At 43.1% G+C, this 27,914-nt stretch overlaps 1 long non-coding RNA gene across 1 annotated transcript; it reads right to left on the reverse strand.

Annotated features, from left to right (window-relative positions):
* On the reverse strand, nucleotides 1–23,871 carry LOC147105354 (uncharacterized). Its single transcript, XR_015081741.1, has 3 exons — nucleotides 23,594–23,871; nucleotides 6,131–6,252; nucleotides 1–1,641 (listed from the first exon to the last, which is right to left on the reverse strand). It is a non-coding gene; the product is annotated as an uncharacterized LOC147105354 (long non-coding RNA).
* Between the last annotated feature and the right edge of the window lie 4,043 nt (nucleotides 23,872–27,914).

The following is a 27,914-nucleotide window of genomic DNA, read 5'->3' on the forward strand; positions in this document are numbered from 1 at the left end:
TTGTTTCAATTTAAAGGGTTTATTCATTTCAAAGAATAGTTTGGAAATATTCTATTCACCATAAATTTAAGAGGAACTACAGTATAACAAAAAATAATTCTCTTGGATTATCAAAAATAGCTCAGCTTCTAGAATCTTTTCCAGAAAATATAAACAGAATAAACCAATTGGTAGAACTGCTGAAATTGAGTGGAATGGGAGAGACCGAGTTTCTTTAACTTGATGCTGGTTTGATCCCTGTTGATTACGATGGATTTGCACTCCGCAGGTTTAGCATTGATGCAAAGCTGAGAGTAAATCGGATGTTAAGTCTGAACTATCCTAAAGTGAAATGGGGTGCGATTCCCTCCTCCAGGGAGTCTCGCTCTGCTTTGGTCTGGTGTCAGGTTGGGTGCTGCCTCTGGATTTAAGCTGCATTTACACTATAATTGCAGCATTGGTGCGAAGTGAAACTACAATGCATTGATGCTATAGTTGTGGTGTGAATGCAACCCTTGAAACACTGCCAGGCCTAGAAGTTCGTTGAAAATAATTCATTTTTCAAAGTTTTTTTTCCCTTCCCCGCTTTTGGTCCCTTTTACCAGTCCCATTCCAGTAAGAGTCCAGGAACCGTGCTCTCCATTTACATTGAGCAAAGCATTAAAGTTCAGCCAGATATTTCTATCTCCTTTTGTAACTTTGTAACTCAAGAACATCTTGTTAAACTTTAATGCAATTTTCATAAATTTAACACAAACTTTTATAAGTCAATATAATCAGACAGTAGCTAGAAGATTCACAACAGCAAATTGTAAAAGATGAATGAATAGCACAATCCCAATCAGTCTCTGATCAGATGATAGCTCCTGTAACTCTTGGTTGTGTGGATTAAACAGATTGCCCGATAACTAACACAGTTTATATTCAGGTAGGATAGCAGTAGTGATAAATCAGTCAGAATACACAAATCTCGTGTAAATCTGGCTGGTTTCTAAGATTCCTGAATATTAGAACTAGTTAACCATAGGATGCGACTACCCTTATAAGGGCTGGATCGCACAATGGAGTCAGGTGACACTAACCCACCAATGCCCTTTTTACTGTACTTGCACACGGTGTCTGACACTGTACAGTAGCAGATAAATAGTAAAGCAATGTGTTGACACAACGTGCCTCTGCTGACCTCACTGATGTGCAAACAATGTAAAATGCAGTAAATCCACATTAACAAAGGAAATACTGACAGACCAGCCAAGTGTCACTTATTGCAGCATCACTCATATGTTTAATAATGTAACCAAATGTGGCATACCCCACTTCAAAATAGGAGCGCTGATGTTTAAATGAATTTACAGTCAGTGCCACTCTTACTGACCATAAGTGACACTGCAAGTTAAATACAAATGATCAAGTAACCTGAAATACCTTATTCATAACTGTTTATCTCATTTCACAGGTAAAGGCTCTGTGAGTTCGTGATGCTGGACAGTTGAAACTGACCTACGTGTGAAGTAATTCTTCCAGAATCACTACCATCACTCTGATCATGATCCTCCAAACTGATGGGGATCTCGGTGGCTGAAGTCGAACAGCTGGGATTCCAGTCACTGCAAGCAGGATCCCCATCACATTGGCAATAAATACGATGCTTGCTGGTTGAACCTGTCACAATACAAGGATACACGAACTGTTAGTAGAACTGAACTCAGTTTAACGCACTAAATACATACAAGCTTCATCCTCCTGCTCCTATCTTCTGTGTCCTGCTTCTATCTTCTATGTTTCTATAGGGATCAAGGGGTATGGGGAGAAGGCAGGGACAGGGTACTGAATTTGGATGATCAGCCATGATCTCATTAAATGGCGGAGCAGGCTCGAGGGGCCGAATGGCCTACTCCTGCTCCTATCTTCTATGTTTCCTCAGAATCACATACTTAAAAACATCTGGTGTACATAAACACCCACTGTCAGCTTTTCAACTTATGTCAATGCTTCCCAGGAAAATTCAACTTTTTCCACTGGAACTGGACAAGTGCAGGCTGTCAGAATCAATCAAATCAGTTGGAAGGAGAATTGAAGGCTGATGGAACCATTTCTTCCATTTTTCATTGTGCACAAACTTGAGGCAGGAAAGTTTTAAGACGGGCTGATGGTTTTTGAGAATCAGAGTTACAAGTATTTTCATTTAGAGTTTGTTCCTAAAGAAATGGTGTATAACAAAGAAGCTGCTAAAGTGCAGCTTTTAAAAACTTTTAATTGTTTTCAAAGGAACTTTTTGAGGATTGCCCAGCTATTGTCTTATATGAAGGTTTATTTTCTTCAAGACTCGTTGCATTTTCTTTAGACAAGAAAATGTTCTCTGGTGTGAATGTTCTCTGGTGTGAATGTTCTCTGGTGTGAATGTTCTCTGGTGTGAATGTTCTCTGGTGTGAATGTTCTCTGGTGTGAATGTTCTCTGGTGTGAATGTTCTCTGGTAAAAATGTTCTCTGGTAAAAATGTTCTCTGGTAAAAATGTTCTCTGGTAAAAATGTTCTCTGGTGTGAATGTAATAACTAGTTTTATTGAGCATTCCTGCCTTTGCGCTGGTGAAATTGTCAGGGTTCAGTAGTAAAGAGTGGGTTAGAAATAGTGATGGGCTTCACTTAACTTGAACAAATTACACCCGTTTGCGATATTTAGGATTTTACTACAATGTACTGCTCTGATCTGTGATGCAGCTTGGTTGTGTCTACGTTACAGTGCTTGATTATGTTCTGTAACTTCGCTATTTTCAGTTTGTTTACTCAGACATGTTGAGATGTCTTTGTTGCCATAGATTAACCAGAGGAAAAAGCCCATGCAACCTATAGTAGAGTGGCCAACATCCATGGGGAAATATAAGGAGTGCTATTAATAGTCAATGTGAGTATATTAGCAACACTCAGACTGGAGGAAAGAAGTCAGGCACATCTTGGGAGTAGAAAATTCAGCTCCCCCTCCCTGATGATGGAAGCCGCTTTTTGTGCACTTTACTGTTTCTTTAGTGATTGCAGTATGTAATTACTTTTATTTCCAGTAGAAAAAAGCTTTTTGACAGGTTCAATAGAGCAATGTAGGGTAGAAATGTGTCAAACTGCAGCTGAAAGTTGAGGGGTACCCTTCTTAGGAGGTGAATGCTAGTTTAAATAAATAAGGAAGAAAACATTACTGGAAACCCAGAAATCCGCACATAGCTGCCTCTGGAGATCCACCTCAACCTCTATCTCGATCTCCACAATGCTCTTCATAACCACTGTTATCAACTAATATATATTAGATTGTCAAATCGATATGTATACAGTCCTGACACAAGCCAGCTGCAGGCAGTCTCCCAGTAATGCCAGTCCCCACCTTACAAAGTGTAAATGAGAGGCATGTTTCAACTTCATTACATTTTAGAAAAAAAATTCACATTTTGAAAAATTGTCATATGGAATGTTGCAGCTGGCTAGCATTTCTGTCTATCCATCAGGAGCTTTGATTCCCTCACATTCAGTGGTAGGGTCACCTCTTTCTGAATCCACTAAGTGTATTTAGCAATGCTTAATTTGTGTCCCTGCACTATCAGTCACCCAATCCAGACAGATTCATTCATCACAGAATGTTACACCACAGAAACAGGCCACTTGGCTAATCAAGTCTGCACTGGTGTTGTTCTCCACATCAGCCATCTAGTCTGCTCCCAACTCCCCTGCTTGCTCCCCATCCCCTTCAATATTTTTTTTTCATGTAACTATCTAATCTCCTTTTAAAATAATTTATCGAATCTGCTTTCAACGTTTGCTTTGTGGCAGAGAATTCCACATTCTAACCACCCTGTGTGTAAAGAATCTTTTCATAACCCCCCTCAGTTCTTTTTGTGATTAGCTTAAATTTGTCTTGTTACCATCTCGCTGATGAATGGGGGGAAAAAATCTATCCTATTTAGCATTTATAACCCTTCACAATCTTAAAGACACAACCTTCTGAGTTCCAGTAAAAAAACAACTAACATCTGAATTATTTATTCAGATCCATAACTCTTCCTCCCTGGTAAATCCTTGTTAAATAAATTTATCATTATCTTGTTTTTATATTCTAGATAACAAAACCTAGAATTATGTTTTAAAAACAGAAAATACTGGAAACACTCAGCAGGTCAGGCAACATCTGTAGAGAGAGAAACAGAGTTAACGTTTCAGATCGATGACCCTTCTGACCCAGTTCTGACGAAGGGTGTTCGACCTGAAACGTTAACTCTGTTTCTCTCTTTACAGATGTTCCCTGACTTGCTGAGTATTTTCCAGCATTTTCTGTTTTTACTTCAGGTTTTCAGCATCCGCAGTATTTTGCTTTTGTACTAGAATTCTGTTAGTCTATTTTATGGTGTCTACTTGGACTGCCACGTTTATCTGACCTGTGTAACTGCACACCCTTTGCTCTTCTCCATTTAAAATCTTACCATTTAAAGTGTACTCCTTTATTATTTCCAAAATGCATTCATTCACACTTCTCTACCGAGCTGCATCTGCCACCGACCTGCCCATCCTGGTAGCCAATATCCCTGAGATCATTATACTGCAGTATGTTATGTTATATAGTAAATTACAGAAACCTGAACACAGATCCCAGTGGATCACCACTCACACCGTTCCAGTCCAAGGAACTTTCCTTTACCTTTTGCTATCTGCCTCCAACCATTTTTATATCCATGTGACCACATTCAACAACATCAAAAAATAACTGGTAAAAAATAAATAGAGCACCTCTAAGATATAAAACGTCACAAGGCACTTTACAGATGAAAGGAATGCCACCGCAGGAAAGTGAGTTTAGATGGGGTGACTTTGGTAAAATGATGGGTTTTGAAAAAAGTTTTTAAAAAGGAGAAATCGAGATGTAGAGGGTTTAGGGAGGGAATTTGAGAGAGCGGGAGTTAGGCATCTAAAAGCTCTGCCAACAATGTTGGGTGAAGGGAGGAGATTCACAGGATTCCAGAATCGGAAGATCAAAGCATGCTGGACAGAAGCTATGTCTGCAGGAGGTTGGGATGAGACTATGGAAGGACTTGAAGACGAGGGCTAGAATATTCAAATTAATTCACTGGAAAGCAAGAAGCCAGTGTAGGCCATGAGGCCAGGAGTGCAAGGCCAGTGGGGCTTAATATGGGACAGGGCAGCACGGTGGCATAGTGGTTAGCACTGTTGCCTCACAGCGCCAGGGACCCGGGTTCGAATCCGGCCTTGGGTGACTGTCTGTGTGGAGTTTGCACATTCTCCCCGTGTTTGCGTGGGTTTCCTCCGGGTGCTCCGGTTTCCTCCCACAGTCCAAAGATGTGCGGGTTAGGTTGATTGGCTATGATAAAAATTGACCCTTAGTGTTAGGGGGATTAAATACGTGGGGTTACGGGGATAGGGTGGGATATGTGTTGGTGTAGGGGTTACGGGGATCGGGTGGGATAAGTGTCGGTGCAGGCTCGATGGGCCGAAATGGCCTCTGTCTGCACTGTGGGGTTTCTGTGATTCTGTGAGGATATGAATAGGTGTGTTTTGGACATGTGGGGTGTTGTGACTCATCCATGACTTGATATCAGAAAGGCAGTCTGACATCACATAGGTGCTTGAGGGGTCAAGAGAAGTGGTGGAGAGGTAGAGCTGTGTTTCAAGACCAGACATGAAAGCAGACTCTATGCCTGTGGATGATTGCACCAAGACACAAATATAGATGAGGGAGGTGACAGTGACGGGAAAGGAGGAAAACCCATCTGAACCCACCAAACTCTTGGTGCTATTGGTAATATTGGCACATTCTGCCTGAATCTCATGTGTCAAATAAAATTCCTACATCAAGCAATGGGAAATAGTATTTATTAATTTTTCCCATTATTCACACTGCACTACTTGGTTGGAAAAATGGGATGGTCAATCCTACAGATGTTGTTATAAGATCTCTCAATACTGTTCTGTCATCAACCTTTCTTGAAAAGGTCAACAAGTAAAGTTCTCTCCTTCCCGCTTGTCGCTTTATTTCTGGGATGTGACGTTCTTCCTCTGAATTAACTCCCAGTTGTTTGGATTTAAATATTTGAAACACAATACAAAAAGATAGAGGCACAAACAGAGCTTTAGCACAGATACAAACTTTCAAACTTACAAATCCACCGATGGCGAGGCGAGCACGCTGGATGAATTGCGCATTGTGGGCATAATCGTTATTTAGTTCGTCGCCGATCTGTTGGAGTCTCCTGGCTACCTCTATGATATTGTCAACATTACCTGATGAAAAATGAATCAGTTAGACTCCATAAAATCAACGGTTAATTCTCACACACATCCACTCTATTGTCATTCCCACAGATCTTGTCAGTAAGGACGTGGTTGCCAGACTGGGCCTACGACAGGTGCTGAGAGAACCAACACGAGGGAAAAACCTACTCGACATCGTCCTCACCAATCTACCTGTCGCAGATGCATCTGTCCATGATAGTATTGGTGGAAGTGACCACCGCACAGTCCTTGTGGAGACGAAGTCCCGTCTTCACACCGAGGACACCCTCCATCGTGTTGTGTGGCACTACCACTGTACTAAATGGGATAGATTCAGAACAGATCTAGCAGCTCAAAACTGGGCATCCAGGAGGCACTGTGGCCATTGTAAGGTTCTCAAAATTCCCACATTCCCCAAAAGTTATCAATAAAAGGAACTCTGTATGGACAAGTTATTAAAAAGGGTACCCAAAGGAAATGGCTTCTGAAACCTCGTGACCGAGGCCTGCAGGATTTTAAAAAGCAAGGCCCTGCAAAAGGCAGGCCCATTCAAATTCTGAAACGAAACCTAACATGCATGGATCTGTGTGGAAGACTTTGTCATTTTTGTAAAGCCAGACAGCTAGGTAAACACAGAATATGCATCTTTCATCTCGAAACAGTTAACTCAGGATAGACATAATCTTGAGGCCATTAACTTTTTGCATACATAATCGGTAACCGCTCAAAGGAGCCACCAAGCCAGGAAAAGACAATTAAACTTCATAAATGACAAACAGCCAGGATATTGAAGCTGTTAAGGTGAACGACTGTAAACACTTTAGACAAGCCCGCCAAAATTAAACAAAGAACTGACCTGATTTGGCGCGCAGATAAGGGAATGGAGAACCTGTATAATTATAGGCCCACCGGTAGCTCAGGACGCTCAGCACGGCAGAAGAGGGCTAGCCATCGGGGCACGATAAGGAACGAAGCCAAACAGCAAGATCGAGGGGCAGCACGGCAGAAGAGGGCCAGCCATCGGGGCACGATAAAGAATAGAGCCAAATAGCAAGATCAAGGTAACAACTGAGGACAACCGAGCCGACCCCGAAGGCCACCAACCGAGCCCAGCCGCAACGAAACTCAATGACCAGACCACCCCCAGAAGAACAACCATTCTGCAAGGTAAAGTACCCAACAAAGACTTTACTCTTTAAACTGAGGAAAAGGGGGTACTTTACTCGGATGACTCCACCGCCGCGCCCTGGGACCACGTGACGACGGCAGGCCCCAAAGAGCGAACCCCAAAACCACAGCCGGCTTAATCGGCAGGTTTCGAACTGTCAAGGAAACCCCATTGGTGAGCATAAATCCCTGGCCCCTCTTAGCTCAATCTAGTTAGGTATTGGGGGTGGGACAAGGGTAGGGGGATCATTAACGTGATTGTTCCCTCGTTGTGCCGTGTGTTCCCCATTCCCAATTAAGTGTAACTTTATATGCCTGTAATTATTCCAGTGATTTTTCCAGTATTGTAATATTGTTGTGCCTTTTAATAAAATTACGGTTTTCTTGTACCAAACCAATTGTCTACTCTATTTCTGTATCGCCGCCTGTACCTAAGTCCGGTGTCTAGAACCCAGGGGTGTGGGAGCGATTCGAACCGCTCAGAGACAGTCAGGGGCAGAACTGGCTGGGCACACGCCACCCCCTACACCATCAGCAGCAGCAGAAGAATTGTATAACATCACAATCTGTAACCTCATGGCCTGGCATTTCCCCCTCTCTACCATTACCATCAAGACAGGGGACCAACCTTGGTTCAATGAGGAGTGTAGAAGAGCATGCCAGGAGCAGCACCAGGCATACCTAAAAATGAGGTGGCAACCTGGTGAAGCTGCAACACAGGACTACAGGCATGCTAAACAGCAGAAGCAGCATGCTATAGACAGAGCTAAGCGATCTCACAATGAACGGATCAGATCAAAGTTCTGCAGTCCTGCCACATCCAGTCGTGAATGGTGGTGGACAATTAACTAATGGGAGGAGGAGGTGCCATTAATAACCCCATTGTCAATGATGGCGGAGCCCAGCACGTGAGTGCAAAAGACAAGGCTGAAGTGTTTGCAACCATCTTCAGCATGAAGTGCTGAGTGGATGATCCATCTCAGCCTCCTCCTGAGGTCCCCACCATCACAGAAGCCAGTCTTCAGTCAATTCGATTCACTCCACATAATAACAAGAAATGGCTGCGCAGACTGGACACAGCAAAGGGTTTAGGCCCGGACAACATTCCAGCTGTACTGCTGAAGGCTTGTGCTCCAGAATTAGCTGTGTCTCTAGCCAAGTTGTTCCAGTACAGCAACAACACTGGCATCTACCCTACAAAGTGGAAAATTGCCCAGTTATGTCCTGTCCATAAAAAGCAGGACAAATCCAATCTGGCCAATTACCACACCATCATTCTACTCTCAATCATCAGCAAAGTGATGGAAGGTGTCATTGACAGTGTTATCAAGCAGCACTTACTCACCCATAAGCTGCTCACTGATGCTCAGTTTGGGTTCTGCCAGGACCACCCAACTCCAGACCTCATTACAGCCTTGGTCCAAACATGGACAAAAGAGCTGAATTCCAGGGGTGAGTTGAGTGACTGCCCTTGACATCAAGGAAGCATTTGACCGAGTATGGCATCAAGCAGCCCTAGTAAAATTGAAGCCAATGGGAATCGGGGGGAAACTCTCCACTGGCTGGAGTCATACCTAGCACAAAGGAAGATGGTTGTGGTTGTTGGAGGCCAATCATCTCAGCCCCAGGACATTGCTGCAGGAGTTCCTCAGGGCAGTGTCCTAGGCCCAACCATCTTCAGCTGTTTCATCAATGACCTTCCCTCCAACAGAAGATCAGAAATATGATGTTCACTGATGATTGCAGTTTTCAGTTCCATTCGCAACTCCTCAGATGATGAAGCAGTCTATGCCCGCAAGCAGCAAGACCTGGACAACATTCAAGCTTGGGCTGATAAGTGGCATGTAACATTTGTTCCACACATGTGCCAAGCAATGACCATCTCAATAAGAGAAGTTCTAACCACCTCCTCCCTTGACATTCAACAGCATTACCATCGTCGAATCCCCCACCATCAACATCCATGGGGTCACCATTGACCAGAAACTTAACTGGCCCAGCCACATAAATACAGTGGCTACAGGAGCAGGTCAGAAGTTGGGTATTCTGTGGTGACTGACTCACCTGCGGACTATCCAAAGTCTTTCCACCATCTACAAGGTACAAGTCAGGAGTGTGATGGAATACTCTCCATTTAGGTGGATGAGTGTAGTTCCAACAACACTCAAGAAGCTCAATGCTATCCAGGACAAAGCAGCCCACTTGATCGGCACCCCATCTACCACCTTAAACATTCACTCCCTCCACCACTGGCGCACCGTATCTGCAGTGTGTACCATCTACAAATGCACTGCAGCAACTCGCCAAGGCTTCTTGACAGGCCCTCCCAAACCCACAACCTCTACAACCTAGAAGGACAAGGACAGCGGGGCTGTCATCCTACTGAACTCCACAAATAAACTCTAAAGCCTGCACATCTGCCAATGCACTTTATTATGGTTATGTTTATGTTAATGTATTACAAGCCAAATGTATGTTGAATGTTTAAATGTCTTAATCTAAATGTACACTCTCGGGAGCCGCAAGCCTACATTTCGTTGTACTGCACTTGTGCACTAACAATGACAATAAAAGTTGATTTTGATTTTTTTTTTTTTGATTTAGCAGGCGCGTGGGAACACCACCACCTCAAAGTTCCCCTCCAAGTCACACACCATTCTGACTTGGAAATATATTGCCGTTCCTTCGTCAGTGGGTCAAAATCCTGGAACTCCCTACCTAACAGCACTGTGGGAGTATCTTCACCACACGGACAACAGCAGTCCAATAAGGCAGCTCACCACCACCTACTCAAGGGCAATTAGGGATGGGCAACAAATCTTCCCAGTGACATCTACAACCCATGAATGAATTAAAAAACAGCCCTCCATCATAGTGTTGAGTTCTTGTAAGGCTACAGTTCCACAGGCACTGGCCATTATTATTATTGATGTGTGAGCCTTGACAGTGCATGTTAGGGTCAGTGGAGCAATACAGGTGAGCCCAATTCTGTCCTTATCCGAGGTCTGCACACATGCACTCTGTTCTGGCTGACATCAGCTAATATCATTGATCAGGCGCTGAACATAAGAAACAGAAGCAGGAAGTAGGCCAAATGGCCCATCGAGCCTGCTCTGCCATTCAATGAGATCATGGCTGATCTGCGACCTAACTACATATACCCAACCTTTGGCCCATATCCCTTAATATCTTTAGTTAACAAATAGCTATCAATCTCCAATTTAAAATTAACAATTGATCTAGCATCAATTGCTGTTTGCGGAAGAGAGTTCTAAACTTCTACCACCCTTTGTGTGTAGAAGTGTTTCCTAATTTCACTCCTGAAAGGTCTGGCTCTAATTTTTAGACTATGCTCCCTAGTCCCAGAATCCCCAACCAGCGGAAATAGTTTCTCTCTATCTACCCTATTTGTTCCCCTTAATATCTTGAAAACTTTGGTCAGATCACCCCTTAACCTTCTAAATTCTAGGGAATACAACCCTAATTTGTGTAATCTCTCTTCGTAACTTAACCCTTGAAGTCCAAGTATCATTCTGGTAAACCTACGCTGCACTCCCTCCAAGGCCAATAGGTGTGGTGCCCAGAACTGCTCACAGTACTCCAGGTGTGGTCTAACCAGGGTCTTCTTTAGCTGTAGCATAACTTCCACTCCCTTGTACTCTAGTCCTCTAGATATAAAGGCCAGCATTCCATTAGTCTTTTTAATTATTTTCTGTATCTGTTCATGACATTTTAATGATCGATGTACCTGGGCCCCCAAGTCTCTTTGGACCGCCACTGTTTTTAGCTTTTCACCATTTAGAAAGTACCCTGTTCGATCCTTTGTAGGTCCAAAGTGGGTGACCTCGCATTTGCCTACATTGAAATCCATTCGCCACAGTTTTGCCCATTCACTTACTCTGTTGATATCCCTTTGTAATTTTATGCTTTCATCTCCACTGCCTACAATGCCGCCTATCTTTGTGTCATCAGCATATTTGGATATATGACTTTCTATGCCATCATCTAAGTCATTAATAAATATTGTGAATAGCTGAGGCCCCAACACAGATCCCTGCGGGACACCACTAGTCGCATCCTGCCAATTTGAGTACCTACCCATTATCCCTACTCTCTGTCTCCTGCCGCTCAGCCAATTTCCTAACCAGGTCAATAATTTGCCTTCAGTTTCATGGGCTTCAACCTTAGTTAACAGTCTCTTATGTGGAACTTCATCAAATGCCTTCTGGAAGTCCACATAAATAACATCCACAGACATTCCCCTGTCCACTACTTTAGTCACCTTCTCAAAAAATTCAATCAGGTTTGTCAGGGACCTTTCACAAATCTATGCTGGCTCTCTCTGATTAACTCAATCTTTCCTCATAGGACAGCCCTCTCATCCCAGGAATCAATCTAGTGAACCTTCGTTGCACCACCTCTAAGGCAAGCATATCCTTCCCTAGATAAGGAGACCAAACTGTACACAGTATTCCTGATGTATTCTCACCAAAGTCCTATATAATTGCAGCAAGACTTCCTTACTCTTATGTTCCAACACACTTGCAATAAAGACCAACGTACCATTGGCCTTCCTAATTGCTTTCTGTACCTGCATGTTAACTTTCTGTGAACCTGGGATATTGCTGGTCTAAATGGGCTCAGATACTCACGAGATTAACATGAGCCATTGGCAGAGCCCCATGTACACGAACATAATCTATTACTTCTGTATTATCCATGTAATTAACTTATATAGGTGTGATTTGTGTTTTGATTTTAGTAGATATATAACAAAAACTACCAGCAGTAACCTTCCAAAGGGTAAAAGTAGATGACTGTGTTTACTTCAAATGGAATTGCTGGTATTTGTTATTCGCTAGGTGTAAATACCAAGTCCTGCATTTTACAGGAGTTAACCAGATGAGATTCTACAAATTGTTCCTAGGTATTGAAAAATGATTGGCATCATTGTGTAGCATCAGACTCAAATGTGGTTTTGTTGCAGTTGTGTTAAAACAGACCAACACTTGTGTGTAAAAATGGCCATGGACTGCCCAGGTTTATTGCATTTTATTTTCCCGTGGTAATATCTTCAAAATTCATCTGCTTTACCTCTTCAAATAAATTAAGCAGATAAAAGCAACATTTACCTTCAATTCATTTAAGCAGGATTCTGAAAGCTGTGCAGCTTAAATAGAGCACGATGACCTTGTGACTCGTGTATTTGACGTGAACTTCTCTAGGTAAGAAATACAGGTCAAGACATTTTATTACCTGGGGGTACAAGTTAACTGCATTGTTAACATCCACAGTGCAAGTTAACTTTTGACAAGATAATTAAAGTTGAGGAAGGCCATTCAGTCCATCTTAGTACATTCATCCTGAAGGACATAGCTGCCAGTCTGGGCCTGCGACAGGTGGTGAGAGAACCAACACGAGGGAAAAATCTACTTGACATCATCCTCACCAATCTACCTGTTGCAAGTGCATCTGTCCATGACAGCATTGGTAGCAGTGACCACCGCACAGTTACTGTGGAGACAAAGTGCCATCTTCACACTGAGGACACCCTCCATCGTGTTGTGTGGCACTACCACCATGCTAAATGGGATAGATTCAGAACAGATCTAGCAGCTCAAAACTGGGCATCCATGGGGCGCAGTGGGCCATCAGCAGCAGCAGATTGTATTCCAGCACAATCTGTAACCACATGGCCTGGCATATCCCTCACTCTACCATTATCATCAAGCCAGGGGACAAACCCTGGTTCAATCAGGAGTGCAGAAGAGCATGCCAGGAGCAGCACCAGGCGTACCTAAAAATGAGGTGCCAACCTGGGGAAGCTGCAACACAGGATTACATGCATGCTAAACAGCGGAAGCAGCATGCTATTGACAGAACTAAGAAATCCCACAATCAATGGATGAGATCAATGCTCTGCAGTCCTGCCACATCCAGTCGTGAATGGTGGTGGATCATTAAACAACTAACAGGGGGAGGAGGAGGCTCCATGAATATCCCCATCCTCAATGATGGTGGAGCCCAGCACGTGAGTTCAAAAAACAAGGCTGAAGCGTCTTCAGCCAGAAGTGCTGAGTGGATGATCCTTCTCGGCCTCCTCCTGAGGTCCCCACCATCACAGAAGCCAGTCTTCAGCCAATTCAATTTACTCCACGTGATATCAAGAAATAGCTGAGCGCACTGGATACAGCAAAGGCTATGGGCCCCAACAACATCCCGGCTGTCGTACTGAAAACTTGTGCTCCAGAACTAGCCGCGCTTCTAGCCAAGCTGTTCCAGTACAGCTACAACACTGGCATCTATCCGACAATGTGCAAAACTGCCCAGTTATATCCTGTCCACAAAAAGCAGGACAAATCCAATCCGGCCAATTACCGCCCCAATCTACTCTCAATCATCAGTAAAGTGATGGAAGGTGTCATCGACAGTGCTATCAAGCTGCACTTACTCACCAATAACCTGCTCACCGATGCCCAGTTTCGGTTCCGCCAGGACCACTCGGCTCCCGACCTTATTACAGCCTTGGTTCAAACATGGACAAAAGAGCTGAATTCCAGAGGTGAGGTGAGAGTGACTGCCCTCGACATCAAGGCAGCATTTGACCGAGTGTGGCATCAAGCAGCCCTAGTAAAATTGAAGTCAATGGTAATCAGGGGGGAAACTCTCCACTGGCTGGAGTCATACCTAGCACAAAGGAAGATGGTGGTGGTGGTTGGAGGTCAATCATCTCAGTCCCAGGACATCAATGCAGGAGTTCCTCAGGGCAGTGTCCTAGGCCCAACCATCTTCAGCTGCTTCATCAATGACCTTCCCTCCATCATAAGGTCAGAAGTGGGGATGTTCACTGATGACTACAGTGTTCAGTGCCATTCACAACTCCTCAGATAATGAAGCTGTCTATGCCCGCATACAGCATGACCTGGACGACATTCAAGCTTGGGCTTATAAGTGGCAAGTAACATTTGCGCCACACAAGTGTCAGGCAATGACTATCTCCAACAAGCGAAAGTCTAACCACCGCCCCATGACATTCAAGGGCATTACCATCACCGAATCCCACACCAACAACATCCTGGGGTTCACCATTGCCCAGTAACTTAACTGAACCAGCCACATAAATACTGTGGCAACAAGAACAGGTCAGAGGCTGGGTGTCCTGCGGCGAGTGTCTCACCTCCTGACTCCCCAAAGCCTTTCCACCATCTACAAGGCGCAAGTCAGGAGTGTGATGGAATACTCTCCACTTGCCTGGATGAGTGCAGCACCAACAACACTCAAGAAGCTCAACACCATCCAGGACAAAGCAGCCCGCTTGATTGGCACCCCATCCAGCACCTTAAACATTCACTCCCTCCACCACCGGCGCACCGTGGCTGCAGTGTGGACCATCTACAAGATACACTGCCAAGGCTTCTGCGGCAGCACCTCCCAAACCCACGACCTCTACCACCTAGGACAAGAGCAGCAGGCGCATGGGAACACCATCACCTGCAGGTTCCCCTCCAAGGTACATACCATCCTGACTTGGAAGTATATCGTCATTCCTTCATAGTCACTGGGTCAAAATCCTGGAACTCCCTCCCTAACAGCACTATGGGAGTACCTTCACCACACGGACTGTAGTGGTTCAAGGCAGCAGCTAACCGCCACATTCTCAAGGGAAATTAGTGAAGGGCAATAAATGCTGGCCTAGCCAGCGACGCCCACATCCCGTGAACGAATAATAAAAAAAGAAATCCTAACGTGACGTGCCTTCATCTGCCAAGGCCCTAAGCTCTGAAATTCCCTCCCTAAACCTGTCCGTCTCTCTACCTCTCTTTCCTCCTTTAAGACGCACCTTAAAACCTACCTCTTTGACCAAGCTTTTGGTCATCTGCCTTAATATCTCGTGTGGCCCGGTGTCAAATTTTGTTTGATAACGTTCCTGTGAAGCACCTTGGGACATTTTACATTAAAAGGTGCTATATAAATGCAAGTTGTTGTAATGCTCTCTTCCATTGTAGCATCCAATCGTTTCTTAAATAATTCCAGGATTTTGGTCTCCACTTCTCTATATGGAAGTCCATTCTGTACGCTTTATTCAAAAACCTTGCTTTAATTCCAAGAAACCATGATAACTGCAGAAGGGTCCTCGGATATGTTGCAAATTATACTCGTCTTGTGTTTTATTTACTGTTTTTTAAACTAGCTGATTTTGTAAATAAATTGAATTAGATATTTTAGCCTATCAAATCTCTGATCTGCAGGTAATATTTTCTATTCATCCAAAGTGAGTGGGCGCATTATATGAGGATGGGCTGATGTAGTAGTAACAAGATTGGGGTAACTGTTAATCTCCAGGTTTACATACACTGCAGGGATAGAAAGCAAAATGATGCAGATTTCAGAATACATGAGCATAGTTTGCTTACAGAAAGTAAGTGATGTATGCATGAAACCTCCACAATAGGATTCATAATCCATATCATCACATTTAATTGCCGGAATTATTTTTAATTTGAAAGCAAGACTTTCATTGATAAAGCATCTTTCGCGACCTCAGGATGTCCCAAAGTGCTTTACAACCAATGAAGTACTATGGAAGTGTAATCCCTGTTGTAATGTAGAAAACGCAGCAGCCAATTTGCACACAGCAAGCTCCCACAAACAGCAATGTGATAATGACCAGATAATCTGTTTTTGTTATGTCGATTGAGGGACACATATTGGCCAAGACAGTGGGAATAACTCCCTTGCTCTTCAAATTAGTGCCATGGGATCTTTTATCTCCACCTGAGAGCAGACTTAGTTTAACGCCTCGTCTGAAAGATGGCACCTCCGGCAGTGTAGCACTCCCTCAGTATTGCACAGTTAAAGGTGATATATAAATACAAGTTGTTGTTGTTGTTGTATAAACTAGATGTTCATTGTTGCCTGGATGCTTTAAATGGCAGATATTTATGCTAAAGCCAGAAACTATGCTACTGATTGTATCATTGTTGTTGCTACTTAGTCTTAATTTCACTATTACAGAGGCCACTTCTGTTACTGCAGGATCTGTGTTAATATAGCAATGGTGAAGGATCAATGATCATTTCTCCTGACTGCCCAACTACCTTGTCCCAGCCCCCGTCCCTCAAAACTACTGAAAGCCAGGAAACTAGGTCTTTCTCCCTAGGAATTCCACTATTCCTGGCTTTCACTGGAGACAAGGAGAAACAGAAGGCCGAGTGTAATTCCACAGGAGGTGTTTGCCCTCCACAGGTTGGTGCCCACCCCTCCTCTCCCTCCGGAAGCACAGAGACAGAAGTCATTTTGAAAGCCTCATGGATAAGCAATTCTGGAAAACAACAACAACAGCAAATATTTATATAGCACCTTTAACGTAGTAAAACATCCCAAGGTGCTTCATAGGAGTGTTATAAAACAAAATTTGACACCGAGCCACATAACGAGAAATTAGGGCAGATGACCAAAAGCTTGGTCAAAGTAGGTGGTTTTAAGGAGCATCTTAGAGGAGGAGAGAGAGGTAAGAGGGGCGGAGAGGTTTAGGGAGGCAATTCCAGAGCTTAGGGCCTTGGCAGCTGAAGGCACGGCTACCAATGGTTGAGCGATCAAAATCAGGGATGCTTAAGAGGCTAGAATTAGAGGAGTGCAGATATCTCGGAGGTTCCCAAAGGAATCTCAGACTTGTCTCAGCATACCCGACTGCCCTCTCAGTTGAAGTGAAGGTCACTATAGCCCTAAACATCTGGATTCTTTTAGGCTGCAATTGCAGACATCAACAATGTGCCCAGATGTATTATTCGAAAGGGCATCAACGACACCAATGGACCTGAATTCATTGTAAGAACTATTGTTTTTTTGTGGGATGACTGGCTCTCTCAGGATGCAGGGTGCATCAAAAGAATCCATGTTGCTATAAGAGCTCCTTTCACTGATGCAGCATCATATATCCAGAGGTTCCAATTGATCGAAGTTCAACCTGTGACTATCTTTATGCAGGTTTATGCATTTTTCCCGAGCAGCTGCTGCCGAGTCATTGTTCTAAGGCAGTCTGCTGTGTTAGCCTGTACATGTGGCTCTATGTTGGGGGACCAGGGATACCGTCTTCAGCAGTGATTGCTGATCTCTGTGCACTTCCCAAGGGACAATGCTCGGGAGAGGAACAATGAGGCGCACTCTTGCACAATACCATGAGGGTTTTTAAAAATCACACTCCAGGCTCCTGGACCAGTTAGGAGGATCTTTGCAGTACACCCCTTCAAGGGTCTCTAGAATAATTTTGGTATGCTGTATGCTCCCTAATCTAACTTTGGGAAGAGGACAACATATTCAGGATCCCCAGGTAGGAAATTCCAGATGAGAGCGCCCAGGCCATTGATGGTATTCAGGAAGATGAACAAGCTCTTCCAGATGCCAAGAACATCCAGAATAGTCTGATGAGAGAACATTTAAGCATGAGCTTCAGGCATTACATGTAATAAAGTTCACCCATCATTGCACAAAAATTCCTCCACTAAATATGAATCTGACTGCATCTCAGATTTTGAGACCCTAATAAATTGCTATTATAGTCAGATATAGTAATAACTTGAATATCTAAAAATACTAATACATATCATTCATTACACCATCACAAACCCACTAATTGCAAACACAGTGCTTCACCCTTTCGGCCATTTAGTGATCTATTGCCAGCTCATAATTGCGTGCTCATTCTTCGTTCCCACCATGTCAGTAGAGGGAACAGTCTGTCTACTGCTGCACAAACTGATTCTCCAGGAGAGCTGTGGCAAGTTTTGAACTGAAACCTGATACAACTTAGTGCTGCTATTCCAGAATTGTTGCCAGGCCCTGCGGGACAATACCTTCTTTGTGAAAACTCTGATCAGCTAAGAAGGAGCTCACAGGTGTACCACTATCTTGAGATGCAACTACATCACTAGGGGATCTCTGTTCCATAAGAACATAAGAACATAAGAAATAGGAGCAGGAGTAGGCCAATCGGCCCCTCGAGCCTGCTCCACCATTCAATAAGATCATGGCTGATCTGATCCTAACCTCAAATCTTCTATCACTCTGCATCCACCCGAACCCATGTGATCTCCCGGGAGAGGCGAAAAACCAGATAAAGACCCAATGGCCAATTTGGGAGAAAAAAATCTGGGAAATTCCTCTCCGACCCATCTAGGCGATCGAAATTCTTCCAGGAGATCACTCTGTCCCTATATTTTCTACAGTACTTACCTTCTGTAAAGGCGATCTCCACCCCAGCCAGGAACAGGAATAAAACCATCTCCTGAAATCTAACAGAATTAGAACACAGTAGGAGCAGAACAAGACTACACGGCCCCTGGGCCCGCTCCACTACCCACAGGGCCATGACCATTCCGAACCCAGACTCATGTCCAATTTCCTGCCCGCTCCCCGTAACCCTTTATTCCCTTTACTTCTAGGAAACTATCTATTTCTGTTTTAAATTTATTTAATGATGTAGCTTCCACAGCTTTCTGGGGCAGCAAATTCCACAAACCTACCACCCTCTGAGTGAAGAAGTTTCTCCTCCTCTCAGTTTTGAATGAGCAGCCCCTTATTTTAAGATTATGCCCCCTAGTTCTAGTTTCACCCATCATTGGGAACATCCTCACCGCATCCACCCGATCAAGCCCCTTCACAATCTTATATGTTTCAATAAGATCGCCTCTCATTCTTCTGAACTCCAATGAGTAGAGTCCCAATCTACTCAACCTCTCCTCATATGACCACCCCCTCATCCCCGGGATTAACCGAGTGAACCTTCTTTGTACTGACTCGAGAGCAAGTATGTCTTTTCTTAAGTATGGACACCAAAACTGTATGCAGTATTCCAGGTGCGGCCTCACCAATACCTTGTACAACTGCAGCAATACCTCCCTGTTTTTATATTCCAACCCCCTAGCAATAAAAGCCAACATTCCATTGGCCTTCTTAATCACTTGCTGCACCTGCATACTAACTTTTTGAGTTTCGTGCACCAGGACCCCCAGATCCCTTTGTACTACAGTACTTTCCAGTTTCTTGCCATTAAGATAATAACTTGCTCTATGATTTTTCCTGCCAAAGTGCATAACCTCACACTTTCCAGTATTGTATTCCATCTGCCAAATCTCTGCCCACTTACTTAGCCTGTCTATGTCCCTTTGCAGGTTTTTTATGTCCTCCTCACTCACTACTTTCCCTCCCATCTTTGTATCATCTGCAAACTTTGATATGTTACACTCGGTCCCCTCCTCCAAATCGTTAATATAGATTGTAAAGAGTTGGGGACCCAGCACTGACCCCTGCGGAACACCACTAGTTACTGGTTGCCAATCTGAGAACGAACCATTTATCCCAACTCTCTGCTTTCTGTTAGAGAGCCAATCCTCCACCCACGCCAGAATATTACCCCCAATCCCGTGATTTTTTATCTTGAGCAATAATCTTTTGTGTGGCACCTTGTCAAATGCCTTTTGGAAGTCTAAATACACTACGTCCACTGGTTCCCCTTTATCCACCCTGTATGTTACTTCCTCAAAAAACTCAAGCAAATTTGTTAAACATGACTTCCCCTTCATGAAACCATGCTGAGTTTGCCCTATTAAATTATGTTTATCCAAATGTCCCGTTACTGTCTCCTTAATAATGGACTCTAACATTTTACCAACCACAGATGTTAGGCTAACAGGTCTATAGTTTCCAGCCTTCTGCCTACTACCCTTTTTAAATAAGGGTGTTACATTAGCAGTTTTCCAATCTGCCGGGACCTTTGCTGAGTCCAGTGAGTTTTGGAAAATTATTACCAATGCATCCACAATCCCTACCGCTACTTCCCTCAAGACCCTGGGATGCAAGCCATCAGGTCCAGGGGATTTATCCGCCTTGAGTCCCATTATTTTACCAAGTACCACTTCCTTAGTGATTTTAATCGTATTTAGTTCCTCCCCCCCTAGATCCCCCTGTTTGTCCAGTGTTGGGATATTCTTAGTGTCCTCTACTGTAAAGACTGATACAAAATAATTGTTCAGTGTTTTTGCCATCTCCATGTTTCCCACCATTAATTTCCCGGTCTCATCCTCTAAGGGACCAACATTTACTTTAGCCACCCTTTTTCTTTTTATATAACTATAGAAACTTTTACTGTCTGTTTTTATATTTTTTGCTAATTTACTTTCATAATCTATCTTCCCTTTCTTAATCAATCTTTTTGTTATTTTTTGCTGTCTTTTAAAGACTTCCCAATCTTCCATCCTCCCACTAGATTTGGCTACCTTATATGCCCTTGTTTTTAGTCGGATACTATCCTTAATTACTTTACTTAGCCACGGATGGCTATCTTTTCTTTTACACCCTTTTTTCCTCAGTGGAATATATTTTTTTTGGAAGTTGTAAAATAACTCCTTAAATGTACACCACTGGTCATGTACCGTCTTACCCTTTAATCTATTTTCCCAGTCCACTCCAATTAATTCCGCTCTCATACCTTCATAGTCTCCTTTATTCAAGCTCAGCACGCTTGTTTGAGATCCAACTTTCTCACCCTCTAATTGAATATGGAACTCAACCATGTTATGGTCACTCATTCCAAGGGGATCCTTTACTAGGACATTTTTAATTAATCCTGTCTCATTACACAGGACCAAATCTAAGGTTGCTTGCCCCCTGGTCGGTTCAGTTACATACTGCTCAAGAAACCCATCCCTAATACACTCAATGAACTCTTCCTCAAGGCTGCTCTGCCCAATTTGATTTGTCCAGTTAATATGATAATTAAAATCCCCCATAATTATAGCTGTTCCCTTATTGCAAGCCTCAACTATTTCCTGATTAATACTCCGTCCAACAGAGTTGCAACTGTTCGGAGGCCTATAGACTACACCCACTAGTGTTTTTTTCCCCTTATTATTCCTTACCTCCACCCAAACTGTTTCACTATCCTGCTCCTTTGACCCAATATCATTTCTCTGTATTATAGTGATTCCTTCCTTTATTAACATAGCCACCCCACCTCCTCTCCCTTCCTGCCTGTCCTTCCTGATTGTTAAATAACCTGGTATGTTTAATTCCCAGTCATGGTCACCCTGCAGCCATGTTTCTGTAATGGCCACAAGATCATACCCATATGTCATTATTTGTGCCGTTAACTCATTCATTTTGTTACGAATGCTACGTGCATTCAGATAAAGAACTTTCAAATATGTTTTGTAACACTTAGTTCCTGTTTTTTCCCTTTTTAGTACTTTACTTTTTACTCCATACCTTCTGTCCCTTCCTGACACATTCTGTTTTTTAATTCCCCCACTGCTACCTAAGTCTATGACCTTCTCTGTTGTCATTTCTATTATTTGCTCTCTAGAAACCTCCCCCCCACTAATTAGTTTAAAGCCCTCTCTACAGCCCTAGTTATATGATTCGCCAGGACTCTAGTCCCAGCACTGGCCAAGTGGAGTCCGTCCCAACAGAACAGCTCCCTCCTGTCCCAGTACTGGTGCCAGTGTCCCAAGAAGCAAAACCCATTTCTCCCACACCAGTCTTTGAGCCACGCATTTAACTCTTTAATTTTATTTATCCTAGCCAAATTCGCTCGTGGCTCAGGTAATAACCCAGAGATTATTACCCTTGAGGTTCTGTTTTTTAATTTGACCCCTAGCTGCTCATACTCCTTTAACAGAACCGTCTTCCTTGTCCTATCTACGTCGTTTGTACCAACATGGACCACGACAACTGGATCCTCCCCCTCCCACTGCATTTGGTTCCTGCCATTTGGTTCCTGGCACTACATCTATAGAACCATTAGATTGCTGGTTGGCACTTGCAATGGCCTAACTGATGTCAGTCAAGCTGTAACGCAGTACAATCCCTAGATTGCACTTTGCATCTGGTTACTGAAGGTTGCCAGTGAAGACTTGGGGTGCTAGACAGCAACCCACGCCAGGCCCAACACCATCTCTATCAGGATCATCCCCCATAGGCCTACTTGCCACAACCACTCCTCTCAAGGTGGCCTGCATTGACTGGAAGCCCTCCTCAATAGCAGGGCAAAAATCAGTGGTGGACTCCCCCACCATATTGAGATGCTGCCTGCAGAGCTCCACACACGCTCTTAATTTTCATCTAGCATCCTCCTTTTAAAATCCAGGCCAGTGAAATCAGGGTCCTCAGCTCCAGAACACACTCAACTTGACACCTAGTACTAATAATTTTTTTTTTAAATTGAGCTCTCTTTAGGCCCCCCTGTGTGCTTTGATTTGTGATGGTGCCTGCCACGTTAGACGTGTTGGAGGAAGATAAGAGTTTGATGGATGTGTGAGGAGCCAGCTTCTTCTTTATCCAATTTTCTGCATCACTGTCTGATTTTTTTTGAGGGGTAGAGGGACCCATATTAACATACATGATTGATATTAATGTACTGCATCATCACAAGAAATATAAATTCTCAGTTGTTGATTAATCTTCAAGAGTTCTAATGAGGGTTTCTCTGTTATTTGACTTTCTGATGACCAGATGTGTTCATTCCCACTTTGCCACCAATACCGTCCACGACAGGTCACCCTAGGATGGCAACTGCTTCTTCTGTATGGAAAGGACGGATGACACCAAATTGGGGGGGGGGGTATAGTTAATAGAGGAAGACTGTGATAAAATACAGGAAGACATTAATAAACTTGCAGTATGGGTGTGGCAAATGAACTCCAATATAGATAAGTGCAAGGTGGTACATTTTGGTAGGAATAAGGAGACCATATACTCCTTGGAAAATAAGTGTCTAAATGGGGTAGAGGAAGAGAGAGATCTGGGGGTACAGATCACTAAAAGTAGCTACACTGGTTAATAAATGCAAACAAAGCAGGGGAGTTCATTTCTAGAGGAATAGAATTGAAAAGCAGAGAAGTTATGTTAAACATGTACAGAACCTTGGTTAGACCACAGAGTACTGTGAACGGTTCTAGGTCTCCATATTATAAAAAGAACATAGAAGCACTGGAGAAGGTGCAAAAATGATTTACTAGGATACCAGAATTGAGAGGTTATACATATCAGGAACTGGCTTGGGGCTCTTTTCGCTGGAAAAGAGAAGACTGAGGGGGTGACCTGATAAGAGGTCTTTAAGATTATGAAAGAGTTTGATAGATTTTGCGTGCCTGAAAGAGGAAATCAAATGCTTGCCAAAACTTATTACCACATCTAGGTTTAGTACAGTGTTGCTGTCTGTTGTCGTCGGTCAAGGCTCCAACTGAACTGGTGGAAGTGAAGTTTGAGGGAGCTTGTTGTTGTTGGCGCTCGGGCGGGGCGGCCGCACAATTCACCCGCGCACGCGCGCTTTCCAAAATGCCCCTGAATGATGAGCCGTGTGCGCATGCGTCTTTCCAGTTGCTGCGCGCGGTGTTGGCGGGTGAACCATTGCCACACGCCCGCTGTTGGCTTGGCCGCCATTTTGTGCGGGAATGGCTGTGTTTGACGATGAAGCGGATGTGGATGCCTGAGTCCTATTCGAACAACATTCTGTAAAAGATTCAGGGAGACAGATTTGGAGTTGCATGATACTTTTGCAACATTAGTTCCCTGGATATAACCGTAGCTCTGAAAAAGCAGCAATCACGCAGTGCTCGCCTAAAGTTCTCTCATCCTGATATGGCACTTCAATTTGCAAAGCAGTGTCACAGGCTAGAGTGCTGAGCCAAGCTGCTCGTCCAGTGACTTGGCAAGCATATTTAAGAAGATTATGTTTATAACTTTACAAAAAATAGTAGAGGCAATCTTCCCAAGTGGGTTTATGATGTTGCTACATTTAGTGGCCTGAGGAAATTATTTCCACATGTTATTGATAACAACAAATATGGTCAGGTAGTTTTAGAGCTGCTAGCCAGACCAGACACAACCAGTGATAAACATTTGCAACATTAGTCGATCTAGAAACATGCAGGAGAGCAAAAAGTGCAGTCCGGAGCCGGCCGCACCTAGTAGGAAGTGTTGGACATTGTAAAGTCTGTTGAGTTATGGTAACCTTTGTCATTGAAAGAGTAGGTGGTGCCCATTGAATCGCTGTTCATTGTATTTTTTACTCATTTATGCACATAATAAGAGCTGATGCAACAGTTCTAACTCTTTGGTAACATGAATGGACGGGTTCTGCTCCTCGAACGGTGTAAGTCTTTGGCAGGTTGTATTTCAAAGGCTGGTGTACAGAGTGAAGATGATGACCTGATTTCACTTCAAAATCCCTGAAACTATTTTGAGTGCGTCTACCCCGGCTGCAGCTATTGATCAGAGCGATGCAGGAGAACAGCTCTGCAATGTAGAGCCTCAAACACACATGATCTCCACTGGTCACCATGAGTAGTGACATTGCAAACCAGTTCAGGAAAGAAAGACATGGACTTTGAAGTGTTGTGACTTGTGGGCTCACAACAGCCATCGTGTGCACAGCCACATCGGGATTCAGAGTAATTTCGTTTTTTCGGGATTCCAAGTAGTTTAGTTTTTTCGGAATTCAGAATAATTTAGTTTTTTGTTTTAAGTGTTGGTTGAGGGCGATATTTTGGCCAGGACAATGGGAAAATTCCCTCCTACTTTTAAAATAATCTTCCCTAGCTACCTGAACCACTGGAACAGCTGGACTTCCCTGGATATAACAGTAGCTCTGAAAAAACAGCAATCACTCAGTAATGCACCACAGTGCTCGCCTAAAGTTCTCTCATCCTGATATGGCACTTCAATCTGCAAGCAGTGTCACAGGCTAGAGTGCTGAGCCAAGCTGCTCGTTCCAGTTACTTGGCAAGCATATTTGAGAAGATTATTATGTTTATAACTTTGCAAAAAATAGTAGAGGCAATCTTCCCAAGTGGGTTTATGATGTTGCTACATTTAGTGGCCTGAGGAAATTATTTCCACATGTTATTGATAACAACAAATATGGTCAGGTAGTTTTAGGGCTGTTAGCCAGACCAAACACAACCAGTGATAAATGAAGCACATTCATTGAAAAGAAGACCAGGGGGTTTCTGCCTCATTTTACATCTTAATGATGAAGGGATCCATAAAACTGTAAGGGTAGATATCAGGAGGAACCCCCTTCTGAATATAAATGAATAGTAATTATAATTGATCTGTGGTTTTTAGTAAATGTATCTCCAGTGATGGATGTTGTTCCTTCTGTGTAATAGACTTTCCTCAAGGGTCTGACTAAGGTTTGCCATTGACGATTGATTTATATCTATGATAAATCACATTAAATGTTTGAAATGATTTTGAATGTTAATAACTGGATTGTCCTCACTGTTCAGTGGAATAAATAAATATCAATATGGTTTGAATCAAACAGACACATTACTTGCTGCTCACCTGTTGCCATGGTCTTGACTGGTTGTTCAGGTTGCAGATACCTGGGCAAATAAACTGTGTTTTCCTCAGATAGGCCTCCAAGACTAAAACTTCCTATAGTCTTTGATACACTTTTTAACTTGTGAACCTATCCTGTGATTTTCATTCAGCCTTTGTCTCTGCAGACTTTTGCAAAGTAACTTCAAAATAAATTAAAACTACTTAAAAAAAAAATCCTGACAAGTTAGAACTTGTCGAGAAGGAATCACAAGTATCAGTGTGTTATTCAATTCATTGCAATCTAATGGATACAAAATGTGTTACTATCACATGGATACAATGGCCCCAGTGAATTCTCACCTCTGGCAGCTTCCATCTCTGACTCGGATTCTCTAAGACTGATTTAGGAATTGAACATCAGCTTTTCAGTGTCTTTTTTTGAATATTTGCTTTCAGTCCTTGCAAGTTCTGAAGGTGCCCCTCTCAAGTGGGAATTTAAAACAAAAATCTGACAAGTTACAACCTGTTTGTGGGGAAGTCAACAAGATTCTCTAATCAAAGCATCAGCTATTGGTTTTTACACATTTATATACTGGAATATTTCAATCATGGGTGATGTTTACTCAGCTTTAATATGTTCTCAAACTTTTTAAGAGATTTTTTTCTGCTTTTATTAGTATATGCTTTGTTTTCCCTGCATCTTTCCCTGTACAAATGTGCACAGAGGTGACCTACTCCTGCGTCTGTCAATGTCAACTGATCACTGAGGTATACCAATGAAGTTAGCCTTCATTTTCCATTCATTCCATTCATCGGGGGTACGGTAGCATCGTGATTATGCTACTGGACTAGTAATCCAGAGGCAGGGCTAATTATCTAGAGACATGAGTTCAATTTAAATTCAGTTCATTAAATATAGAAATAAATAAATATGGAATGAAAAGCTAGTATCAGTAATGGTGACCGTGGAACTACCGGATTGTTGTAAAAACCCATCTGGTTCACTAATGTCCTTTAGGGAAGGAAATCTGCCGTCCTTACCTGGTCTATATGTGATTCCAGACCCACAATGTGGTTGACTCTTAACTGCCCTCTGAAATGGTGGCTCACCACCTAGGCAATTTGGGATGGGCAATAAATGTTGGCCTTGCCAGTGATGCCCACATCCCATGAACAAATAAAAATTCATCTGAAGGGCAGTGAAGGGCCTGCGTGAAATGTCTTTATACAGTTTCAAACTAGTTCCAATTACGTATGGACAAAAATTTCCCAAGTTCAGTTTTGCTAATCTTAGTCTCTGTATATGTATTAGGAAAAATAACATTTAAAATATTTTTTAAACCTTTAAAATATTGGACATTCTGAGATTATATTCCATGCATACTGGATTTGTTCTGTTACCTAATTTTGTTTGAGGGTCTACTGGAAAAAACATTATCTGTGACAGCTACTGTAGTATTTCTACATCCAGTCTGCTGTCAGTGTTTAAGTATTCAGCTTTATAGTTGAAGTTTCTCTAGAATATTAGTATGACTGTCAGATCTCCTGTGGCATTGCTCACAGTCAGAAGTCATGCTGTTGCCAGGGAAAGGTGCTTGGGGAATAACAACAGAAGACGCTGGAAAAACTCAGCAGGCCAGGCAACATCCGTGTAGAGAGAAATAGAGTCAACGTTTCAGGTCGAAACCCTTCTTCAGAACTGAGAAAAAGAGGCAGGAAATGAAACATTAAAAGGCAGTTTGGGGGAGGGGATGAAAGAAGAGACATTAAGAGATATTCAAGGTGAGACGAGATGGTAATAGGACAGGTAAAGAAACAAACAGTGGCTCTAGATGAAGTGTGAAATGCGCTGGCAGAGTGAGAGACAGCTGCCATGTGGGAGAGAGAAAAAAAGGAAAAGGCACAAACCAAAAGTGTGGATAAAAAATATGAAAATATAATAGGGGCCGAGGTTATGATATGAAATTGTTGAACTCGATATTGAGTCCGGAAGGCTGTAAAGTGCCTAATCGGGAGACGCTTCAACAAAAAACTTTTTTTCTTCCTTTCCGATGTCAAGGATCGCAAGCTTCATCAACTCTTGAACACCAACGCCCATCCGGAACCTTCTTCCCCTTCACTTTCCTCTGACCCCCTTCTCCCAATCTCACCCCCTGCCGCGTTTTCACTATCCCCTCTGA

Source organism: Somniosus microcephalus, chromosome 18 (assembly GCF_052327205.1).
Source record: "Somniosus microcephalus isolate GS21.2 chromosome 18, FLI_Smic_1.0, whole genome shotgun sequence".
Taxonomy (NCBI): Eukaryota; Metazoa; Chordata; class Chondrichthyes; order Squaliformes; family Somniosidae; genus Somniosus; species Somniosus microcephalus.